Below are 14,137 nucleotides of genomic sequence, written 5' to 3'. Positions count from 1 at the left end.
ATGGGAACCCCAGTGATGCTGAGAGACACGATGACAGCTTTCCAACATCTCATTACCGGAGACTATAAAGTTGTACCTGTCACATCCGACTGACTCTGGACATAAAACTAACCAAAGGTAAAGAAACCCTGATGGTTACTGCGTGTTGTGAGTAGTGTTGTCCGGATCATGAACGATTCGGATCTTTGATCCGAATCTATTTTGTGAGTCGAATCATCCGAATCATCAAAATGAGTGATTCGGATCGCAAAAGGGGCGGGACCAGGAGCGACACGCCCCCTCTCAGCGGGCAACGGGGTCCTGGAAGCAGTAGAGATGGGAAGTTCGGATCTTTTCAATGATCCGGATGATTCGAATCGGATCATTGAAGAGATCTGGATCTTTGATCCGAATCTCGGATCATTTTACTACCAAGCGTTCAGGGGGGTGAAATGACTAGCAGGAGAGGAGAAGGAGAGGGGAGTGGACACACAGAGAAGGGGAGAAGATGGACAGAGAGCCGGGAGTGGAAAGAGAAGGGAGGAGGGACGAGCAGAAAGCAGAAATGTTTGCTTGCACACAATACCAACATGCTGCTGCAATCATGCTTTACAGGTATTTCACCTATATGCTCATCTGTACACTTTGCATGGAAACGTCGCACAGTGAAAGAAAGCATTCCCAGAAGTAAAGTGCAGCTGTTTAGGAGGATCATATTGCGCTGCAATCACATTGCCTGCAAAGTTACTGAGCTGTGCTGAGCCAAAAGCTTCCAATGTAATCACTGTGCACAACTACGGAACAGACAGCCTGTAATGAGCAGCACATTATAGCCAGTATGTGTGCTCCTACACATATCTGGCAGTGGCACCCATGTCCCCTCTCTCTCATCTACCTGTCTCCCTGCAAGGCTGCCTCCCATCCAACAGAGCGATCCATCTCAGCTCTGCTTCCAGGACCCCGTTGCCCGCTGAGAGGGGGTGTGTCGTTCCTGGCCCCGCCCCTTTTGCGATCCGAATCACTCATTTTGATGATTCGGATGATTCGACTCACAAAATAGATTCTGATCAAAGATCCGAATCGTTCATGATCCGGACAACACTAGGAAGCAGAGCTGAGATGGATCGCTCTGTTGGATGGGAGCCAGCCTTGCAGGGAGACAGGTAGATGAGAGAGAGGGGACATGGGTGCCACTGCCAGATATGTGTAGGAGCACACATACTGGCTATAATGTGCTGCTCATTACAGGCTGTCTGTTCCGTAGTTGTGCACAGTGATCACATTGGAAGCATTTGGCTCAGCACAGCTCAGTAACTTTGCAGGCACTGTGATTGCAGCGCAATATGATCCTCCTAAACAGCTGCACTTTACTTCTGGGAATGCTTTCTTTCACTGTGCGACGTTTCCATGCAAAGTGTACAGATGAGCATATAGGTGAAATACATGTAAAGCATGATTGCAGCTAGGGTTGCCAAGTCGGCTGATGGAGAAAACCGGACAGGGGGTGGAGTAAGGGGTGGAGTTATGGGCGGAGTCAGAAGCGCACTTTTATGTAGAGTGGGGCTAAGCAATGGGCTTTTTTAAAAAAAAATTTATAGTATTTATATCGCACTGACATCTTCTGCAGCACATTACAGAGTACATAGCCATGTCACTAACTGTCCTCACCAGTAGTACTGGTCCAGTGCACATAAAAGACAGTTTTTCACCAGTAACTGCACATAAGAGACAGCTTTTCACCAGTAAATGCACATTATAAGAGACACCTTTTCGCCAGTAAATGCACATAATAAGAGACAGCTTTTCCCCAGTAAATGCACAAGAGACAGCTTTTCACCAGTAAATGCACATAATAAGACACAGCTTTTCACCAGTAAATGCACATAATAAGAGACAGCTTTTCACCAGTAAATGCACATAATAAGAGACAGCTTTTCACCAGTAAATGCACATAATGACAAACAGCCAGTGTTCCCAGTATATGTAGCCAGGGATATATGTGCCCAGTATATGTAGCCAGGGGGTATATATGTCCCAGTATATGTAGGCAGGGGTGTAAATGTCCCAGTATACGTAGGCAGGGGTATATATGTCCCAGTATATGTAGCCAGGGGGTATATGTGCCCAGAATAGGTAGCCAGGGGGTATATGTGCCCAGAATAGGTAGCCAGGAGCTATATGTGCCCAGAATAGGTAGCCAGGGGCTATATGTGCCCAGAATAGGTAGCCAGGGGCTATATGTGCCCAGAATAGGTAGCCAGGGGCTATATGTGCCCGGAATAGGTAGCCAGGGGCTATATGTGCCCGGAATAGGTAGCCAGGGGCTATATGTGCCCAGAATAGGTTAGGTAGCCAGGTGCCCCCCGCCCCCCCCCCCCCCCCCCCCCCCGCAGGAGGAGAACAGTGCAGCAGAGAGAGAGCTGGGAGCACCTTAGGGTGCTGTCTCTCCCCCGCTGTCTCCTCCAATATGATGTGCAGGCTGGCGGGTGGCTGCGGGCGGAACTTACCTCTGTGTCGCAGGCGCCGGAAGTTCGGGTCCCGCAGCCGCTGAGATTCGACTAAAAAAAGATCCGGATCAAAGATTCGAATCATTCATGAGCCGGACAACACTATTCAGACTGATTAGTGTTGTCCGGCTCATGAATGATTTGGATCTTTGATCCGGATCTTTTTTGAGTCGAATCTCAGCGGCTGCGGGACCCGAACTTCCGGCGCTCGAGGGACACAGAGGTAAGTTCCGCCTGCAGCCACTCGCCAGCCTGCACATCATCCTGGAGGAGACAGCGGGGGAGAGAGAGCACCCTAAGGTGAGGGAAGGGGGGGGGGAGATTGCCCCCCTTCTCCACCGCAGCTCCCAGCTCTCTCTCTGCTGCGCTGTTCTCCTCCTGCGCTGCGGGGGGGCTCTAAACCGGACAACTTAATTGTCCGGTTTAGCATGCCTTTTTGCACCGGACACAGCGCACAAAAACCGGACTGTCCGGTGTAAAACCGGACACCTGGCAACCCTAATTGCAGCAGCATGTGGGTATTGTGTGCAAGCAAACATTTCTGCTCTCTACTCGTCCCTCCTCCCTTCTCTTTCCACTCCCTGCCCTCTGTCCATCTTCTCCCTTTCTCTCCTTCTCCTCTCCTGCTAGTCATTTCACCCCCCTGAACGCTTCGGTAGTAAAATGATCCGAGATTCGGATCAAAGATCCGGATCTCTTCAATGATCCAATTCGTATCATCCGGATCATTGAAAAGATCCGAACTTCCCATCTCTAGTTGTGAGGAAACTTTGCTGACTGTGCTGTGGTAGCTCTGAGGAGAGTCACGTGATTAGCTGAGCAGCCACTGATGACAATGGAAGGGGGCGGGGCAGTGCCTTCATATCAAAGAACAGAAGTTTATTGACTAAACATTTGCACAGAGGGAACGATATTATTAAAGACAAATATCTGGGCATTAATTGCATTAATATGCTCTCTGTAGTGCAGAGCTTCTTTTTATTTTAGTGAAAAAATGTGGCAGGTTTATTTTTATTACTTTTATCATGCAGTTAACTTTTTTTTTTTTTTGCAACACTTGACATAATATAATTCAAGTCACTAACTGTCCCTCAGAGGAACAAACAGTCTAATCCCTACCACTTTCTGAGGTCCATATGCAATTAACTTTTTCTCCTGAGTTTTCTCTTAACCCTCCTGGCGGTTTGCTAAAAAATCGCCAGGGGGCAGAAATCTTTTTTTTTTTATTTTTTTTTTTTTTTCATGTAGCGAGACAAAGTCTCGCTACATGATAGCCGCTGCTCAGCGGCATCCCCCCAGCCCCTCCGATCGCCGCCGGCGATCGGCGATCAGGAGATCCCGTTCAAAGAATGGGATCTCCTGGAGGGCTTCCCCCGTCGCCATGGCGACGGGGCGGGATGACGTCAAAGGGGATTCCTATCCACCCCATAGAGCTGCCTGGCACTGATTGGCCAGGCAGCGCACGGGGTCTGGGGGGGGGGGCGGCTCCGGCGCGGCGGATCGGCGGGTAGCGGCGGCGATCGGGCACTGCACGCAGCTAGCAAAGTGCTAGCTGCGTGCAGCAAAAAAAAAAATTATGCAAATCGGCCCAGTGGGGCCTGAGCGGTACCTTCCGGCGGCATAGCCCGAGCTCAGCTCGGGCTTACCGCCAGGAAGGTTAAAGAGAGTCTGAAGCGAGAATAGATCTCGCTTCATTCCTCATATATAGCAGGGGCACGTGTGCCCCTGCTAAAACGCCGCTATCCCGCGGCTTAACGGGGGTCCCTGTCCCCCCAAACCCCCTCCGTAATGCGGGGGAGCGCTTCCACATTGGGGCAGGGCTGACCGCCGCAGCCCTGCCCCACGCGCGTCTGTCAGCGCGTATCTCCGCCTCTCCCCCGCCCCTCTCAGTCTTCCTTCACTGAGAGGGGCGGGGGAGAGGCGGCGATGCGCTTCTGATAGACGCGACTGGAGGCAGGGCTGCAGCCGTTAGCCCTGCCTCCAGGAAGAGATTTTCTACGACCAACTTTCCGACCATCTTTTGCGGGGGTGGGTTGGGGGTGAAGGGACCCCAGTTTAGCCGCGGGATAGCGGCGTTTTAGCAGGGGCACACGTGCCCCTGCTATATATGAGAGCTGAAGCGAGATTTAGTCTCGCTTCAGTGTCTCTTTAAGAGATACATTTCATCTTCAATTTAGAATAGCTTTTCAGCACTTTGCAATGGAAAAAGTACCAAAAAGTAGGTGGAAAAGTACTATCAAAATTATTTTTTATATTTTTTTGCTTGCTGGTGGCTTAAAAAAAGCATTTTATTGACAAGTTTGAAAATATCACCTCAGAGAAAACTCAGTACAGAACAAGCTAATTGCTTATGGGCCCTTGTCAATAAAATGTTCTTTAATTAAAGGGAATCTGAAGCAAGGAAAATTATTTAAAGGGGAACTGAAGTAAGAGGTATATGGAGGCTGCCATATTTATTTCCTTACAATCAATACCAGTTGCCTGGCAGCCCTGCTGGTCTATTTCTCTGCAGTAGTATCTGAATAACACCAGAAACAAGCATGAAGCTAGTCTTGTCAGATCTGACTAAAGTCTGAAACACCTGATCTGCTGCATGCTTGTTCAGGGGATATGGCTAATAGTATGAGAGGCAGAGGATCAGCAGGACTGCCAGGCAACTGGTATTGATTAAAAGGAAATAAATATGGCAGCCTCCATATACCTCTTACTTCAGTTACCCTTTAAAATAAACACATGACATAGCTGCAAATGAATATTACCGTATTTTTCGCCGTATAAGACGCTCCGGAATATAAGATGCACCCAGGAGGGCAAAAATCAGGTGAAAAAAATATATACTAAACCTGGTGCGTCTATATTCCAGGAGCGTCTTGTAGGTGTTCTACCCCAATTAATGCCCTCAGCTGTCCCCCATGTGTAGTACTCAGGTATTCCCCATGTACCCTTGGGTGTTATCACTGTGGCCCCCCCAGTGTTGCCCCCAGGTGTCCCACATGTGCCCTCAGTGTCCCCATATGCTCTCAGGTGTCCCCATGTGCCCTAGGGTGTTCCCAGTGGGCCCCCAGGTGTCCCCCATGTGCCCTTAGGTAGTCCCAGTGTGGAGCCCAGGTGTCCCCCATGAGCCCTTTGGGTGTTCCCAGTGTGGCCCTCCAGTGTCCCCCATGTGCCCTCAGATGCCCCCATGTGCCTTTAGATAACCCCAGCTCCATGTGTGGTCCGCTCCCAATTCCCTGTGTAAATAGTGTTGCGGGCGGCATGTATGTATCAGAGTTGCCTCCGAGATCACTGCCTGGCTCCCCGCGCGGTCAGCTTGCCCAATCTCTCCTCCCCGCATATGTGCGCTCACCCCCTGCTGATGTCCGCGCTCACCCCCCGCTGTGGTCCGCGCTCACCCCTGCTGATGTGTCCGCTCCCCCCGGGGTGTCAGGCTCAGCATAGCGGCATTCATACTTACTCCAGCCGCTCTCCGGGAATGTAGACCTGGTCTCCTTTCTCGTCACTCCTCTAGTGATGGCTTCTGTAATACGCGTCATTGAAGAAGCCATCACTTGAGGAGCGCCGAGAGAGGAGACCAGGTCTGCTCTGTATTCCCGGACAGCAGCTGGAGTAAGTATGACTGCCACTATGCTGAGCCTGACACCCGGGGGGGAGCAGACACATCAGCAGGGGGTGAGCGCGGACATCAGCGGGGAGGGGGGGGGGGGAACGCACATATGCAAGAAGGGAGATTGGGCACGCTGACCGTGCGGCGAGCCAGGCAGGGATCTCGGCGGCAACTCTGATACATACATGCCGCCCGCCACACTATTTACACAGGGAAGGGGGAGCGGACCACACAGGGGGCTAGTGCAGGGAGTCCCCGACGTGGCGGCGGGTCGTGGATCGTATCGGCTGGCATTCCTAAGTCGGGGATTCCCTACATTTGCCGTATAAGACGCAGGGACTTTTTCTCCCCATTTTGGGGGGAGAAAAGGTGCGTCTTATACGGCGGAAAATACGGTACATACTAACCTCACCGCCAGTTCCTCTGAGAGGCTCGCCATTTTCTTCTTACAGTGATCCCTTCCAGTTCTGACAATATTTTGTCAGAACTGAAATATACCAATTGCTGTCAGTTACAGTATATATTAGCAGCTGTCAGTTACAACTGAATGTGCAAGGTAATATCCATGTTTCCCTATGACTCAAGTGGGTGATATTACAATTTAAAAGTGTGCTGACCCCGAAGCTGTTAAGGGGTAATGGCCATTTTTAAAATGGAGGACGGAGAAATCCATTGATCACAGTGGACAAATGGGACTCAGTAGAGAAAAAAGAGATTGAGTAGTAGACTACACAGAGGAGGTAAGTATGACCTGAGTATTGTTATTTTTACTTTTTATTTTCGGGTCAGGTTCTCGTTAAACTACCAGCAAACAAGAAAATACTCAAAATAATTTTTATAGTACTTTTTCACTGACTTTTTGGTACTTTTTCAGGTACAAAGTGCTGAAAAATTATTTAAAATAGAAGTTGAAAAATGATCTAGGAGAAAATGTTAATTGCATATGAGCCTCTGAACCTAATGAATGTTCTTACTACAATCTAAGGCCTGTTTTCTGAAGGGGATAAAAACATATTTTAGTATGTTTTTGGAAAGGGGAGGAAAGAGAAATGTTTGAAATAAAAGCATGTGGTAATGGAGAGAAAGTACAAACTCCATGTAGACTTACTGTGAAGATGAATTCCAGTCAATACAACACTGGTGATTTCCAATGCTTGCAGTATGTAGGACTCTGCTTACCAATGAAATCTTTTCTTATATTTGTGATCATGCAGTCGGTCGGTGTCCTTGGCATGCTATTTGGTTATTTTACCCAAGGACGCATTCCCTAAACCTGAAGTTATTTGTCTCTGATGTCTGACCCTTCAATGGCCCCTGAAACAGTACAGTGGTGGTGCATCTATGCAATATGTATACAGTACAGGAATGAAATTGTGTGAAATCAGTCAGGCTTGTTACCACCAGGTGACTTTTTGCTACTTTGGTCTACCATTCATTTGGCCCTCCTATAAACCTCCAGTTATCCATCTATAACTAATATCAACATTTATTGGGCCACTCGAGAACTCTTTTCTAAACTCAGGGCTTGGTCCAGTGGCCACAATATTGAAGTGTATTGAACCGGTTTGCAGGAAACACAATATTTTGATCTTTTGGCTCAACATTTCGTAACTATGAAATATTTTGTCACTGATGAAACAAAAAGAAGACAGACGGACACCGGGAGCCCGCTTTGGTGTAATATCGTTTGGAATGTTGGAGGTATCAAATGTTGAAAATATACTCACAAGGATGGGTTACTGTAAGAGGCAACCACTCGTTTGAGCCTGTGGGGAAAACCCGTCCCCACTCGGTCTTTCTCCAAGGAGTACTGATCGCTGCTCCTAAAAAATTTCCTTCGCAAAAATGAGAAGCGGGACCCCATACAGTAGGGTATTAAACTGATATAGGAGGCACCCAAAAAGTTGTTGGATAAGTAAATATGTATAAAAAGATAACTCGAGTTTGTTTTGGTAAAAAATTCAAATTCCAATTTATTTAGGGCCGGCACGTACTTGACCTGAGGAAGCGGCTTAAGCTGAGAAACGCGTTGTCATTTTGCACTATATATGTTTTAGTTCTAAATAAATTGGAATTAGAATTTTTTACCAAAACGAACTCATTTGAGTTATCTTTTTATACAAGTTTACTTATCCAACAACTTTTTGTGCGCCTCCTATATCAGTTTAATATATATTAAATATTTTGTTACTATATCAACATATGACTATAATTAAATCTGTATAAATTCTTGGAATGTCTGATTATGAGAACTGCTATTGTCTGCGACATCCTCAAGTGTGCTGTTACGTTCTACTTCATCTGGATTCATAATTTTACATTCATGTGTTATCTACTGCTATAATTGTTGACTGGATGCCTCAGGCTTGGATGTGCCATTGGTGAGATATTCCTCTGCTCTCCCTGGGCCAGTTGGTCTTGCCCATGTGGGCCTGAGCACATGCAGCAACCTACTGACGTACCTTTCTCAAGTATTTGCATTCTGCTGATGTTTTAGATGACGCAGCCAAGGTCACCTTTTTCTGGGGCATACTTGGCATTTTCCCATGTGGGCCGGATCAGCATTTAAATTTATTTCAACCAGTTATTCGCTGAATGGCCATATGAAATATTTATATTAGCCCTTATCTTAACCAAGAATCCCAATGTCATTTTGCATGTTCACCTTTTTGGTCTTGAGAGGGGCACACATTACTTTATAGAATTTTACTTTATCCAATAACTAAAACATATAGCATATAGCAATAACAAAGACAAGTTACAAAAGAAGCAAAATAATCATAAAGGCAGAAAAGGCAATACAAGTTTGTGTAATCATTGCAATACACTAACCCACTTTGCATTAAATCTGTGTGAAGAGCACATACTGAGTTTGAATTTCTAATTCTTTTCTTTTATGAGTAAATGCCAGTGGGAATCCCATCTTCTAAAAAATCGAGTAACCTTCTCCACAACTGGGAATGAAAAGTACGTCATTTACCCTTGATGAACATAAGGAAAATGACAGGAGATATTTGATACATCAAAAAGGGACCCGTCACCCAACTATGGCATGGAACTGGTTGTCATGCCTTTATATGACCAAATGTTGAAAAAAGACAGACGTCCATCGAGTCCAACCAGAGAAAAAAGTACATCAGCCTGCTACCTCAAATATACCTGATGATCCAGAGGATATATGTGTATGGTTACTGTGCCAATAACATATTTTTTCATTCAAAAAGGGACTCGACTTCTTCTACTGTAGAGACTGAGTGATCAGCTATCTATCACCTATGAGGTCTTTGCACCCCATACATTGTATATGACAAGCACTATAAGTAACTACATAAACAACATTTGATCAGTGTTCCTTGCAAATTTTCACTAGTCATTTCTGCATTGAAAATGCTAGTTTCGATTTCAAGAACATTTTGCAAAAAATACAAACAACTAGGACGCGCTCTATAGGCAGTAGCAGTGTTAGGGAGACTTGCCCAAGGTCTCCTACTGAATAGGTGCTGGCTTACTGAACAGGCAGAGCAGAGATTCGAACCCAGGTCTCCTGCGTCAGAGGCGGAGCCCTTAACCATTACACTATCCAGCCACAAAAAATAGGCTTGCATTTCTGTGTTTTTGTGAAAACGTGACAATCATCCAAATCCATATTTTTAGCACACAAAAAATCATAAAAAGTGTGATAACGCAGAAAAACAGTATTTTTACCATGACAATTTTTACAGTGAAAATGCAAAAACAAAAACAACAAAAAACCCCCAATACTTTTACAAATAGCTTACTCCACTTTCAAAGTAGCAAACACTGGTTGGCGATAAACTGATCATCCTTCTGTGAATATGGAAATCCTGGAAGTGAAGGAGGACCTATAGCAGAAACAGGAAGAGGCAATCAATGCTCAGGAAGCAGCTAATTTCTTCTTACGTAAGCAGTACAGTTGGCTGAGCTGATCCTCCCCTAAGTGCCCCCTCCAGGCGTACTTATAATAACGATGCCTACATAAAAGACCGCCTGATTTGCCATTGGTAGAATATGGGTAAAATTACCAATGTTCTACTACTTAAAGGGATACTGTAGGGGTGTTGGGGGAAAATGAGTTGAACTTACCCATGGCTTCTAATGGTCCCCCACAGACATCCTGTACTCTCGCAGCCACTCACCGATGCTCCGGCCCCGCCTCCGGGTCACTTCTGGAATTTCAGACTTTAAAGTCTGAAAACCACTGCGCCTGCGTTGCCATGTCCTCGCTTCACCTGATGTCACCATGAGCGCATGGTACAGGCACAGACTATACTGGGCCTGCTCAGTACGCTCCTTGTGCCATCAGCGGGAGCGAGGACACGGCAACACAGGCGCAGTGGTTTTCAGACTTTAAAGTCTGAAATTCCAGAAGTGACCCGGAGACGGGGCCGGAGCATCGGGGAGTGGATGTCTGCGGGGGACTATTAGAAGCCATGGGTAAGTTCAACTCATTTTCCCCCAACCCCCCTACAGTATCCCTTTAATTCTGGTAGTAGAATATCAGTAATTTTTACAGATGTTTTATCATGACCTAACCTAACCCTACTCTCACTTAGTACCCTGCCTCTACTGATGCCTAATCCTTGACCCTCCCTCTACCAATGCCTAACCCTTAACCCTACCTGTACAGAAGTCTAATCCTTAGGCCCCCTCCCCTCTCCCAATGCCTAACCCTCAGCCCCCCTCTGCTGATTCCTATCCACTACCCCCCCCCCCCTACACTGATGCCTAATGCTTAAAATGTACCTGAACTCTTGCACAGGACAATAGGAAAACATATAGAAATGCACCCTGTATGTATTTATAGAGTTTATCTAGTTTAATTCTCCCTCATTTGTGTCTAATCATAAATTGTAATTTAATCTCTCCCTGTGTTACATGACTGCCACGGCAGAGATGGCAGATAAGCTCATTTGAAAGCACAGGATGTTAACAATATGTCTGCTTCCACGAATCAGGAAGTAGAAACAGTGCCGCTTTATTGCAGGATTTGTATCAGCTTTCACAAAGAAATGCTTTTCTGTAAAGTTTATTATGCTGTTGCGTATCTTTTAAAACAGAGAGGACGTTCTGAGTTCAGGTCTGCTTTAACACACACAACATTACCCCCTCCCTCCGTGTTGCCTAAGCCTTAACCCTCCCCTGGTGGGGGCTAACCCTTGTCCATCCCTCCCGTGGTGCCTAACCATTAACAACCCCCCCAATTAGCCGCATTCCAGTGAAATGTGGGCGCCAGGAGGCTTCCACAATGTATTACATACTGAGACTTCCACCTTTTTTGTATTGAGATTTCCACTTTATGATTTTTGTATTGAGACTTCCTATTGCCATTATATGGATTTCCCTATGATTTTCATATTGAGTCTTCCTATTGCCGTTAAAAAATATTGTGTGCCCTTATACTGTGGGAGCCACAACAGCTGCTAAAAACATTGTGCATTGACTGTATGGTGCCATTTGCTCTTTTGATATTTGTATCAAAACTTTTTATAGCATATATTTCTGCAGCCATCCCATGCCTGCCCCGTCACAGATCGAGTCTCCGGTTCTCCGCTGCCACCAAGATTTGGTCTTCCCGACTCAGCCATGTGAGTGGCCCAGGCCACGTGTGTCCTCGATCCCGCTCCCGCCGGCCCACCGCAGGCGCAGTGGCCATCGACTGGCCAGTCGGCAGGATCGAAACTAAATGACAGTGGGGGACCAGGGACTCGATCTGTGATGGTGCGGGCACGGGGCGGCTGCAGGAGGTTGATAGAAACTTTTTTTTCTTGTGTCAGTTTAGGTTCCCTTTAACCCTTTTGGGACCATCTGCCTAACCCCCCCTTAATGACCAGCTGATTTTGCATGGGGGGGCGCGTTTGGGGGGGTCAGGCAGCCGAATCCCTGGTAGGTCTAGCTGGGCATGGTGTCCCTCTTTTAGGCAGGTATCCCCCCTGTAGCCAGCAGCCTTTATTCTCCACCCAGGCTCCAGCGATGAGCAGCCATGGACCCCTCCGCTCTGGCCAGCATCCCCGCTCATACTGCCGCTAAGTTCCAGGTTGTGGCTTGATGACGTCATCAAGTCGGGACCTGGTACTTACGTCAGAGAGAGCGGGAATGCTGGCCAGAGCGGAGGGGAGCGCCGATCGCCGGGGGAACGTCAGAAAGGTGAGTGGATCCTCTTCTTCCCCCCTACCGCCGCAGCTCTAACAGTGATCACTACGATCCGCCGGCGATCGTAGTGATCACGTGATCAGGAGCCAATCGCAATGGCTTCTGATCACTAAGGGAAGATGTCAGCTGTCATATGACAGCTTAAACTCTCCGTTCGGGTGCGCACAATCGCGTCGGGAGCGCAAATGGCGGTGTACATCCTACGCCGCATTAGGCGGTCCTCAAAGGGTTAAGCACATAACATTTTACTCTACCTGTTTCATTCGCAGAATACGTATTTGATAAAGTGGAAACATTACGCTTCATGTTTCCTAATGCCAGCACAGGAGCCATGATTTCCATTTTAATAAACCATGGAAAGGTTGCACATCCAAGCCTGCGGAGGAAGCGAACACAGCGGCCAATCAATTCATTAGGAAGAGTGACATCATTGTTCATAATCTGTCAATCCAGTCCCAGCACATGAAGCATTACACTGTCAGAGCTGCTGATGGGAGAGACAGCAATCAAGTTGTTATATCACTCACCTCTGTTCTGCGTCTTCACTCTAATTTCAACAACCAACACTCCCGGCTAGCTTGGTCTGACAGTTCAATCAAGTGCAGAGGATTAGGGGAATTTAATATAAAGAGATTACAAAAAGATTAAACACAGTAGTACTGTTTTAAAGTGAAACTCCAATTTGTTGAAAATGAAAAAAAATAAAATAAATCACCCTTTAGGTCATCTGCTGTACATTGTATGTATTCTCACCTGCTGTAGAACTGCAGGCACTGAGATATGTCATTCTTTCCACCTGCTCAGATTGAAACGCATTGGGTAAGCCTCCCATTTAAATGCATAAGGTAGGAAATTTGCTTTAATCAGCAATGCATAATGTTTTGTGTATAGTACATCTGTATTGTTTGCAATATTGGAAAAACCTAGGTGGCTTACTGTTTTAGCTCCTTGCTGCTGGGACTGCGAGAGTGGAAGTTACTTCCCCAGCGCAGAGCAGATCAGCTGACACTATCGATCTTCCCCACATAGAACATTTATATTGCACTTTGCTCCTGGCAGACTCAAAGCACCAGAGCTGCAGCCACTAGGGTAGGGGTCAGGAACCTTTTTGGCAGAGTGAGCCAAAAATGCCACATATTTTAAAATGTAATTCCGTGAGATCCATACAATATGTTTCAAACTGGGACAGTGTGCATGTGCAGCAGAGGGCTCACGTCCCTGTTGCCATGGTGATGTGTACACAGTTGATCCTCCAGGCAGCGGAAGTGTCAGACACATCAGCCTTTCTTGGGTTTTAGCAACATCAGCAATTTCCCACAGAGCCAGACAGGAGAAATACCGATTAACAATTTGCCTCCCCCATGCTTTATCGTCCAAAGAGAGGGAGGAAGGTACAAGCAGCTGCAGCAGCCTCTACGCATTCAGACGTTCGTGTTGCCTGTGGTCCTCCCGTTCAGCGATCAGCTGATCACAAGTTGCTACTTCTCTTAGCCATGTGCTGCACACACAGGCTACAGTAGCAATGCGGGCAGCCTGGAAAGTGACAGTGGGAATGAGAGATGAGGTGGATTGCTCTGGCACCACAGGGGGCCTGCAGCAGCCCCCTAAAACCAACACAGCCACACACTATGTGCCCCGCCCAAGCTCCCCTTCCTGGCTATGGGCCCCATAGCATAAGCTTTTGTTGCTATGGTGATCCCTATGCCAGTGATGGCAGCCTCCATATCCCTCTCATTACAGTTGTCCTTTAACCAGCACACTATGCAGCCACCTGTCCACTACATTATGGTACATTGCTGTGGAGAGGGAAGTTTGTTATCTCCGATCCCACATTCCTGCTCCTCACTGATTGACTGAGGGCAGTTCAGTATAATAT

The 14,137-nt window shown here is 47.0% G+C and overlaps 1 long non-coding RNA gene across 1 annotated transcript in view; it reads right to left on the bottom strand.

The window, feature by feature from the left end:
* Positions 1-9,931, bottom strand: part of LOC137531645 (uncharacterized) — a 71,404-nt gene extending 61,473 nt beyond the window's left edge. The window contains exon 1 of the long non-coding RNA XR_011023695.1: positions 9,870-9,931. This is a non-coding gene — a long non-coding RNA (uncharacterized lncRNA). The remainder of the gene's footprint in view (positions 1-9,869) is intronic.
* Between the last annotated feature and the right edge of the window lie 4,206 nt (positions 9,932-14,137).

This window comes from Hyperolius riggenbachi, chromosome 9 (genome assembly GCF_040937935.1).
Source record: "Hyperolius riggenbachi isolate aHypRig1 chromosome 9, aHypRig1.pri, whole genome shotgun sequence".
NCBI classification, from domain to species: domain Eukaryota; kingdom Metazoa; phylum Chordata; class Amphibia; order Anura; family Hyperoliidae; genus Hyperolius; species Hyperolius riggenbachi.
The sequence above is the reverse complement of the archived record's forward strand: the minus strand, read 5'-3'. Positions and strand labels throughout refer to the sequence as shown.